This window comes from Arachis hypogaea, chromosome 17 (assembly GCF_003086295.3).
Source record: "Arachis hypogaea cultivar Tifrunner chromosome 17, arahy.Tifrunner.gnm2.J5K5, whole genome shotgun sequence".
In the NCBI taxonomy this organism is placed as follows: Eukaryota; Viridiplantae; Streptophyta; class Magnoliopsida; order Fabales; family Fabaceae; genus Arachis; species Arachis hypogaea.
This window is the reverse complement of record NC_092052.1, coordinates 91,137,120-91,149,025: the sequence shown is the minus strand read 5'-3', so window position 1 is coordinate 91,149,025 and position 11,906 is coordinate 91,137,120.

Here is an 11,906-nt window from a genome sequence, read left to right as displayed (position 1 = left end):
TGTCACGCGTACGCGTCGTCCACGCGTTCGCGTCATTCGTGCAGACTCCAATCCACGCGTATGCGTTAGGCACGTATTCATCTCCTTAGTTTCTTGTGTTCCTTCTATTTTTGCAAGCTTCCTCTCTATTCTCTAAGCCATTCCTGCCCTATGAAGCTTGAAATACTTAACACACGGATCACGACATCGAATGGTTTAAAGGAAAGTTAAAATGTACTAATTAAAGGTTTCTAGGAAGCAAGTTTTCAACCATAAACAATACTAGGAGGGAATTATAAAATCATGCAATTCATATGAATAAGTAGGTAATGGCTTGATAAAAATCACTCAATTAAACACAAAATAAACCATAAAATAGTGGTTTATCAACCTCCCCACACTTAAACATTAGCATGTCCTCATGCTTAGCTTAAGGAGATAAAATAAATGAGTAGAGAAATGTAAGACTCATGCAATACAGCAACCTATATATATGAATGCAACTATATTATTCTTGTCTACTTGGTTAAAAGTAAATAAGCTCTTCAAGAAAAAACATAAATTGGATTTCACTAATTCAAATTATACAATAAAAGACAAGAAAAATTGTAAGAAGACAACTCATGAAAGCAGGGAACATAGAATTAAGCATTGAACCCTCACTGATGGTGTATATGCACTCTAGTCTCTCACGTGTATAGGGTAATCACTCTATTCTTCTCTAATCATGCTTTCTAAACTTTGTTCTTCACCTAACCAATCAACAATATTCAATGTACTAATGCAAACATCATGAGGTCTTTTCAAGATTGTAATGGGGCTAAGGTAAGGGTGAGGGTATACATATAGCTAAGTGAGCTATAAATTGAATCCTTGACTAACCTAAACTCTTACCTAACATACATACCCTTATATGCTTTAAATTCATGCCTAGCTACCCGTAATTCCCCACTTTCACATTCCATACTCATGTATTAACTTTTTCTCTTAACTTGTATCACATATGCATTGATTTTTCATTAACTTAACATTGGGTTAATTTTGTCCCCTTATTTAATTACTTAATTATTATTATTATTATTATTATTATTATTATTATTATTATTATTATTATTATTATTATTATTTATTATTTATTTATTTATTTATTTATTTTTTACTAGGAAAATAAACATAGCTTATCAATGCACATAGATTTTTAAAATTTTTCTAGTTTCACATGAGTAGGTACCCAAATTCCCGTTATTTTATCATGACACATTCCCTTATTAACCCATGTTCCCACAATCTTTCCATACTCAATTGACACACAATTTCTATCTTAAGCTAACCAAAGATTCAATTTGGGGTAATTAATTTATTTTTCATGTTAAGGCTAGTAATGTGGTAAATTTAGAATAAAGGGGATTTAAAAGGCTCAAAGTGGCTAACAAAGGTAAATAGAAGGGTAGGCTATTTGGGATAAGTAAGTTAAAACAATTAATGGCCTTAATCATATGCATGCATATAACACATTAAATATTGGACATATGGGATGGAACAAAATATAGATGACAATCATAGAGAAGAAAACACACAAGAACAAAAATTTATGGTTAAATAATGTAACCATATAAATAAGCTCAAAATCTCACAGGTCGTGTATTTTTACCTTTTTTTTTAAACTATGTTCCAATTACAACTTCTAACAAGTTTTAACACAAAAGTTTGATTAAAATTAGTGAAATTTTTCAAAAAAAAAAATAATAGGATCTTAAAAAAAAACTTATTATTTTTCAATCAAGTAGAACATGCATGCAATTAACCTATTACTATGCAATTTATCTTATCCTAACAAAAGAAAAATTAACTAAATATCCTATTTTATTGGTGTTTTAAGGAAAAGAAATTACCTCCAGAAGTCAGGTACTGACCGACCTCCCCATACTTAAGGCTTTGTACCGTCCTCGGTGCCATCTGTCAGGAACAAAGGGGGGTTGGTAGCAGCATCTCTACCATCAGGACCGTCATGGCTCCCTGTCCTGGTAAATAAAGTGGAGTCGGGGGTATCTGGGTCTTCTTTAGGTGGGTGGTTACCAACAAGTAGCTCCTTGAGGTATGTAAATCTGCGCTTGTTACAACGCTCTCTTTGCTTTCCTTTCCTGTCAAGCTGGTCTAGCGTCTCAAGTATCTGATGGAGCAGTTGGTTTGTTGAAGGTGCTTGTGATGTGGAAGAAGAAGGGATATCTTCTGCTGGTTCTGTGCTCCGGCTGATAGAGGCTGCTGGAGGTCTGATATTCTTCCCGTTAGGGATGTATTGATCATCTCGTGGAATCATGGCCTTATTGTCCCCAGCTCTATAGGAGACTCCGGCTGCTGAGACTAGATCTGAAACCAAAGCTGGAAAAGGTAGGTTGCCCGCAATCTGTACGTGTCCCATAGCATGCCGAAGGTGTCTTGGTAAATTGAGATGCTGGTCTGTAAGGATACACCAAAGTAGAACAGCCATGTCTACGGTGAAGGAGGACTCATGAGTGCTCGGAAAGACGTAATGGGACATGATCTGTGCACATACTCGAGCCTCCAAGGTGAGTACTGAAGCCAAGATTCCCTTAGGTCGGGAACGATGGTATCCGTAGATCCATATGCTACCAGGTTGTACGATAACTCTGAGAATGGCGTCCCAGTCGAATTGGTATGTCTAGCGCTTGAGGGAGTCTTCTTGAAATGCGTCCAATCCTTCTGGAGCAGGAGGAAGATCTAAAGCTCACTGAATGGCCTCTTCAGTTGTGGGGACTTGCTTCTAACGGACATAGACAGACTGCATGGTTGGCTTGTGAAAATTGGAGTAGAATTCAACTACCCATGATAGATTAACCTGCCGTGGTTGTCTCCGTAGGAATTCTCGTTGCCTTTGCTCAATGCGGGGCTCAACAAATTCAGCAATATTGGTCGGGAGGATAAGAAGATACTCATTATTATAATTCCTTTTAGCCATGATGGGGAACATCTGCTCATAGTAGCGGTTAGTGAACCGCGTAGTGTCCTTTACTGGAAAGACTTCTCTTTTTCATCAACCTTGACGATCCTCTTGATTCATTTTGTTGAGGGTTTCACCGCTGTTGAAGATGGCTCTGCCACTAATGTTCTTTTTGTTCCTATCCTTGCTGGTGGTTTGGGAGTAGCTTTCTCTTTACCTTTCTTGGTGGCCATCCTGAAAAAGGAAAAAAAAAGTAATATGTAAAGCTAAGGGTTCGAGCAAGGGAGCAAATATTATGGGTGATAATCAATGCACGGTAAAGAAGGATGTCGTTAACACATGGTCTAGACTACATGTGAAAAGTTCATCAATGGAAGTATAGCAGGTGCATGTGATGGCAATTAAATGCAGGATGTTTATTGGCATGCCGACAAAGGCATGAGTAGCGTAGATTAAGCATTCAATGTCCAAGTTAGATTACCAACCCTTTCAAACTAAAAACCTATTTATATTAACAATTATATTTAATTAATAAAATATAAAAGGGGTTTTGTGAAAAACGGGCATTAAAGTAGTAGAATAGAATAATTAAAAATAATGTGCAATGCCATACGGGTTTTTCACAAATACATAGCATGCATGGTAAATATGTTATTGAAAGTAGTAAATTGAACATGCAAGCAACCCTTTAAGAAGTAATATTAATTGTCAAACAATTCCACAATAATTCAAAAGCAAAATATAGAAGTAAATAATCACCTAATTAAATTTCTAACACCAATTAAAGGAATTAAAAGACATAGAAAAGAAAGAGAAAATATAGATAATGAAAGTAAAAAGAAAAAGGAAAAGAAAACATAAACATAAATAAAAGTAATAATGGAAAAATAAAAAGAAAGAAGGAAAAGAACCTTGAGAATGGATGTGAAAAATAAGGGAGGAGAAAGTAAAAAGTGAGAAAGAATAGAGAAGGAAGAATGGGGAAGAAAGAAATAAGAAGGGAAAGGAAAAATTAGGATTTGAGGAAGAAAATATATGATATTTGGCTGATCTGGATAATCTGTGCGTCGCATATGACGCGGACGCGTGGGTCACGCGGTCGCATGGTGTGCGATGTTTTTCAAGTGACGCGAACGCGTAGGTAACGCGGTCGCGTGACATGATTCGTGCTAGTGGCGCGAGAGCAGCCTCGCGTTCGCGCGACTCTCTGTTTCAAACTCGCTTTGCCAAAAGTTAGGGTGACGCGTTTGCGTCGGTGACGCGATCGCGTTAATGGCCATAGTTTGGAAACGACGCAACCGCATGCGGGCTGCTGTTTCTAGCATCATTCCCCCCCCCCACTCCATCGTAACTTGCTTCCACACACCTCTTTTACGTCGATTTTTAGGGGCACGCTTTCGCGTGGGTGACACGGACGCGTGGGAGGCTATTCTTTAAAATGATGCGGATGCGTCAGCGACGTGGTACCGTGGGCATGTTTGTGCCTAAGGCACGCCTCCAGCCACGCTGTCGCGTGACTTTCAGTTCAATTCTCTTTTCTTCCTAATGCAACTACGACGTGGACGCGTCAGCAACGCTGACGTGTCGCGTGCATTTTTTTTTTCACGTAGAATGCAAATGCAAATGTGAATGTAGGCTATATGCAGCTATATGTAGAGATTATGAGAAGAGTCATTAACAAAAATTAAATAGAATAAAGTAAAATAAAACTAAGACTGAAACAGAACGATCATACCATGGTGGGTTGTCTCCCACCTAGCACTTTGCTTTTACGTCCTTAAGTTGGACGCTCTTCAGATTCATTCTGCTACTGTTGGTGGGTCTTCCAAGAGGAAGACCTCTAGTTCTTTGTGGTCCTTAATCTTTTCTCCATGGTAGAGCTTTAGGCGATGTCCATTGACCTTTAAGAATTTGGAGCTAGAGGGATGACGCAGGTGAAAAACTCCGTATGGCTCTGCATTTTCTACTCTGTAGGGGCCTTCCCATCTTGATCTCAGTTTACCTGGCATAAGCCTCAGTCTGGAGTTATAAAGAAGAACTAACTCCCCTGGTCTGAATTCTCTCCTTTTTATATGCTTGTCATGGACAATCTTCATCTTTTCTTTGTATCGCTTGGAGTTGTCATATGCTTCTAGGCGAAGGTTCTCAAGTTCTGCTAGTTACAGCTTTCTTTCAGCACCAGCTTCCTCAAAGTTCATGTTGCACTCCCTCACAGCTAAGAAAGCCTTGTGTTCCACCTCTACTGGAAGGTGGCAAGCCTTTCCGTATACTAAGCGGAAGGGGCTCATCCCAATGGGTGTCTTGTACGCTGTTCTATATGCCCAGAGTGCATCTTGTAGCCTGGCACTCCAGTCCTTCCTATGAGGTTTTACTATCTTTTCTAGAATATGTTTTATCTCTCTGTTAGAGACTTCTGCTTGCCCATTGGTCTGGGGATGGTAAGCTGTTGTTACTTTGTGAATTATCCCATGCTTCTTGAGTAATCCTGTCAGTCTCCTATTACAAAAGTGGGTGCCTTGATCACTCACGATTGCTAATGGTGATCCAAAGTAACAAATAATATGGTTTCTAACAAAGGAAACGACAGTGTTAGCATCATCAGTACGGGTAGGAATTTCTTCCTCCCATTTAGAAACATAATCTACAGGTAACAATATATAAAGGTAACCATTAGAATTTGGAAATGGACCCATGAAGTCAATGCCCCAAACATAAAAAATTTCACAGAAAAGCATAATCTGTTGAGGCATCTCATCCCTCTGGGATATATTACCAAACCTTTGGCAAGGGGAACAAGATTTACAAAATTCAGCAGCAACTTTAAAAAGAGTAGGCCACCAGAATCCACAGTCTAGAATTTTTCTAGCTGTTCTTTGAGGGCCAAAATGTCCTCCACTCTCAGATGAGTGGCAGGCCTCTAAAATGGACTGGAATGCTAATTGAGGCACACACAGTCTAACTACCTGGACAGCACCACACCTCCATAAATATGGGTCATCCCATATATAATATTTGGACTCGCTTTTCAGCTTGTCTCTTTGATGGTTAGTAAAATTTGGAGTAAAAGTGTGGCTAACTAGATAATTAGCTACAGGTGCATACCAAGGAACTACTTCAGATACTGCATGTAAGCTATCGAATGGGAAAGTATCATTTATAGGAGTGGAGTCATCCTTAATGTGCTCAAGGCGACTCAAGTGGTCTGCCACTAAATTCTGGTTACCACTCCTATCCTTAATTTCTAAATCAAATTCTTATAGCAGCAGTATCCAGCGTATTAGCCTTGGTTTGGATTCCTTTTTAGCCAATAAATATTTTAGAGCTGCATGGTCTGAGTACACTACTACCTTAGTACCAAGTAAATAGGCTTGGAATTTATCCAGAGCAAAAACAATAGCAAGAAGCTCTTTTTTAGTAGTAGTGTAATTTGATTGAGCAGCGTCTAAAGTCTTAGATGCATAAGCAATTACAAAAAGGATCCTTACCTTCACGCTGAGCCAGCGCCGCTCCTACTGCATGGTTAGAAGCATCACACATAATTTCAAATGGCTGGCTCCAGTCTGGTCCTCTCAAAATTGGAGCTTGAGTCAGGGCGATCTTCAGCTTATCAAACGCTTGCATGCAATTCTCACTGAACTCGAACTCAATATCTTTCTGTAGCAATGTGGATAAAGGCAATTCTACCTTACTGAAGTCCTTAATGAATCTCCTGTAAAAACCTGCATGGCCAAGGAACGAATGGACTTCCCTCACGGAGGAGGGGTAAGGTAAACTAGAAATAACATCCACCTTTGCTGGATCTACAGAAATGCCAGTATTAGAGACAACATGTCCTAGTACAATTTCTTGTTTTACCATAAAGTGACATTCTCAAAATTCAATACAAGGTTTGTACTAACACACCTGTCTAATACTCTAGATAAACTATCAAAGCAAAGGCTTAACGAATCACCATATACGCTAAAATCATCCATAAAAACTTCCATATAGTTCTTAATAAGATCTGAAAAGATACTCATCATGCATCTTTGGAAAGTAGCAGGTGCATTGCACAAGCCAAAAGGCATTCTTTTATAAGCATACGTTCCAAAGGGACATGTAAAAGTGGTCTTCTCCTGATCTTCAGGAGCTATATGAATTTGAAAATATCCTGTATAACTATCTAAAAAGCAATAATGGGATTTACCTGACAGGCAATCAAGCATCTGATCAATGAATTGCAAGGGGTAATGATCCTTGCCAGTGGCTTGGTTGAGACGCCTATAGTCAATGCAAACTCTCCATGAATTCTGCACTCTAGTTGTCAGGAGCTCTCCGTGCTCATTCTTTATTGTTGTGACTCCAGACTTCTTGGGCACCACTTGTACTGGACTGACCCATTCACTATCTGAGATGGGGTAAATGATATCTGCTTCAAGTAGTCTGCTTACTTCTTTCTTGACAACTTCTAAGATGGTGGGATTTAATCTTCTTTGAGGCTAATGGACAGGCTTTGCTCCCTCTTCTAAGAATATTCTGTGCTCACAAACTTGGGTACTGATGCCTACTATATCTGCCAAGCTCCATCCAATTGCCTTATTATATTTTCTCAGCACACTGAGCAGTTGTTCTTCTTGTTGAGAGGTGAGTTCCCTTGCAATGATAACTGGGAATTTTTGATTATCCTCAAGGTAAGCATACTTGAGGTATGGAGGGAGGGGCTTTATTTTTTATTTAGGCCCTTGGCTAGGCTCTGGATCGTTCGGGGCTAGTGATAATAGCAAAGTGTCCTCATTGTCTTCAGAAGGTGTCCCCACACTTGGACCTTGCTCTATGTGCTTCTCTTCTATTTCTTCTTGGTGAACTTCAGCTACAGTTTCATCAATGATGTCACACTGGAAGATAGAATGATCTTCCGGAGGATGCTTCATAGCTTCATTTAAACTGAAACTCACTATTCTGCCATCTATCTCAAAGGAGTAAGTTCCTGAGAATGCATCCAGCTTGAACTTTGAAGTCTTCAGGAATGGTCTTCCAAGCAGGATTGATGATGGTCTTCTTGAGTCATTAGGAGGCATTTCCAGGATATAGAAGTCATTAGGAAATGTGAGCCCCTTAATGCTTACTAATACATCTTCAGCAATTACAACTACTGTAATAATGCTTTTATCTGCTAACACAAAATGAGCTGCCGACCTTTTTAAGGGAGGGAGCCTCAAAGTATCATATATGGACAATGGCATTATACTAACACACGCTCCTAAATCGCACATGCAGTCAGAAAATATTGCACCTCCTATGGTACAGTTAACCATACATGGACCTGGATCACTACATTTTTCAGGTATACCTCCCATTAAAGCAGATATAGAACTACCTAAAGGAATAGTTTCTAACTCATTAATTTTATCTTTATTTTTGCACAAATCTTTTAGAAACTTTGCGTATTTAGGTACCTGCTGAATGACATCAAAAAGGGGAACAGTTACCTCAACCTTTTTGAATATTTCTACTATTTTGGGATCAAGTTCCATCTGCTTTCTGGGCTTCCTTGAGAGTTGTGGAAATGGGATATGAATGGCGTTACTTGCAGCCTCTGCATCCTTTGGTGCTTCATTTTGTGGTTGAACTGCTTCTTCTTCAACTATGTCTTGTACGTCCTCTTCCTCTTCAGCATCTTCCACTTCCACTACATTCTCAGTTGGGGCGTGTTCTAGTAGGCTTGGCTCCTCATGGTTCCTCTCTTGCAGTGTGGTTCCGGACCTCAAAGTAATGGCGTTGATGCCACCCTTGGGGTTAGGTAAGGGTTGAGAAGAAATTCCACTGGAGCTTAAAGGTTGGTTAATGGGAGTAGGTAATGAATCTATCCTGGAGGCGAGAGCTTGTAAAGTGGCATTCAGAGCATTTAAAGTAGAGTTTAGCTGTGTCTGTATATCTTGTTGTCCTTGTGCAAGAGAACGAAGCATCTCGTCATTTGATGAGGAATTAGGATAGGTGATCTGGGGAACTTATTGTTGGTTGTGATGGGGTCCTTGGGACTGCCTTAGATGAGGTGCTCTGTATGGCTGGTTCTGATTTTGCTACCTGTTGTTGTTATTCCACCTCTGGTTTCCATTGTTATCTTTGCCCCCTCTGTTATAGCTGTCCCTCCAACCTTGGTTAGAGTTGTCTTGCCATCCTTGGTTATAGTTTTCACCTTGGTTGTAGTTGCCACTTTGTTGATTGTATCCTTGATTTGGGCGGTCATAGAAGTTATGAGTGGCTGCCACAGTATTGTCTTCCTGTTGGAGCTACAGACATTGATCAGTATAATGACTATAATTAGCACAGATCCCGCATACTCTTTGTGGAACCAACTGTTGGCTTTGTTGTGGTGGGGGAGGCTGAGCTTTATGTGCTTGTTGTTGATTTAACTACTCTGTTTCACTAGGTTGGTCATTTCACATATACTCTATGTAAAAGCAGTAGTCTCACCGCTAGAAGAGATCTCTGCAACAGATTTTGCGTGGCTGTGTCTCTGCCTGTGATTCCTAGTGGACTCAGCTAAGTCGCTGATCAGTTGCCATGCTTCATCTGCGGTCCTGTACTTTTTCATAAAACTATTACTAGCACCATCCAGTGTAGTCTTATCCTGGGGGTTCATGTCTTGAGTGAAGTAGCTGATTAATACTAGTCTATCAATCATGTGATGGGGGCATGCGTCTAGAAGGTTCTTAAAACACTCCCAGTACTCATAGAGAGTCTCCGAGTCACCTTGAACAATAAAAATAAACTAAGAATAATTATTGATATTCTAAATAAAAGGCCTTGACTGGGGGAATGATTAATTGGAAGTTCTATCCTTGTTGGGATCTCTTAAGTGTAGTGTTAAAAAGGTTGTTGTTTTCACTTAGTTAACCCTTACTAAATAAAGGAAAGTCAAGTGATTAAGCTAACCCTTATTCGCAAATCCTAGTCCTCTCCCTTAGGAAGGTCTAGCATTAGTAAATACAGAACTAGCCAACAACGTTCAATTTAATCGACACTTAAGCCTTCCAACTCAAGTGTCTCCTCTTAATCAACCCCCATGTCAAGTAGAAAAACTACTCCATTGACATGGATATAATACTCATAAAAATATAAGAAGACATAATAAATTAAATAAAAATAAAATAGAGAATTATTAATTAATTAAAAGTAAAGGTAACTCTATATATTAATAAATCAAAAATGTAATATACTTATCTGAATAGGGCCAATGATAAACTGAAAAGAGTAAAGGAATAAGGAAATAAACTAAAGTAGTAACTTCAACGGAGGTAATGACTCTTCAACATCCAAAATCCAAAGCAAAAGCATAAACTATGAATGTAAGGCAAATCTAGATTTAGATCTAAAACTAAAAGTAATCCTAATATCAATGTATCTGAATGTGTGTTGGTGCGTATGGATGCGTATTGATGCATATTGAGTCTCTGCATGTTCCCTAGCTTTAGTCTGTATTTCTGGGCCAAAAACTGGGTCAAAAAATGGCCTAAAATCGCCCCCAGCATTTTCTATTATTTCTGCAGATCGCGCAGGTCACGCGTACGCGTCGTCCACGCATTCGCGTTATTCAGCGATTTTCCTTGTCACGCGTACGCGTCGTCCACGCGTTCGCGTCGTCTACGCGTTTGCATCATTCGTGTAGACTCCAATCCACGCGTACGCATCAGGCACGCGTTCGCGTCGCTGCGATTTCTTCATTTCGCGCGCTCGCATGAGCCATGCGCTCGCGTTAGTGTTCGCTGGTCATCTCTTTAGTTTCTTGTTTTCCTTCCATTTTTACAAGCTTCCTCTCCATTCTCTAAGCCATTCCTGCCCTATGAAGCCTGAAACACTTAACACACGGATCACGGCATCGAATGGTATAAAGGAGAGTTAAAATGTACTAATTAAAGGTTTCTAGGAAGCAAGTTTTCAACCATAAATAATACTGGGAAGGAATTATAAAATCATGCAATTCATATGAATAAGTAGGTAATGGCTTGATAAAAACCACTCAATTAAACACAAAATAAACCATAAAATAGTGGTTTATCAATAAGTGTATGAAAGATTGATAAAATCCACTCAATTGAGTACAAGATAAACCGTAAAATAGTGGTTTATCACTCTTCTCCTTTGATTCTTCATGCTTCCTCCACTTTGCATGTTCCTCTTCGATTTTGTCCAAGCCATTCCTACCTTATACATCTGAAATTACTCACAAACAATATCAAGGCATTGAATGGAAGGAAAATGGGATAAAATTAATCAAATTAGGCAAAAAAGAGAATATTTTCATAACCAATCACAAATTAGGGGGAAAGTTCAAAAGCATGCTATTTATGGGAATGAATTGTTGGGAAGCATTGGTGATAAAGGCATGGAACTCATTGTGAAAAATTGGCAATTAGGTAATGCTCATGCATTCATTGTTTTAAGTCATATGCATCTCTTGTGCTAACAAAGATAAGAAATATAATAAAAAAAACTTGTGCATAATAGAATGTGAAATAAAAAGTTGAAATAAAGGATGCATATGTTCGTGTTTCGAAAGAAAGTGCATGAGTAGGGTGAGTTAGGAGAAAGATAGGTAGATAGGTTGCATTGTTATGAGTATATAGGCGATATAGGATTAGATGGACACTTAAGCTAATCAAAGAACTAATTCCTTAAGTCCATGATAACGAGATTTGTTGTGATGGTCTAGAATTTCTCTTCTAGAAATAAGAACTTTGTTGTAGGCATAGTTCTAAACCAACAAACAATTCCCACATAAAAAATTTGAGTTGTCACAAGTATAAACCCCAAATAAGAATTAACCGAAGTATTTAAACCTCGGGTCGTCTCACAAGGAATTGCGATGAAGTGTTTAATTATTGGCTATGAAGATGCAAGGGGTTTGATTTTATATTTTTGCAAAAGAATAAATGGCAAGAAAAATTAAATGACAAGAAATTAAAATGAGAAGAACTAATAAAATAAA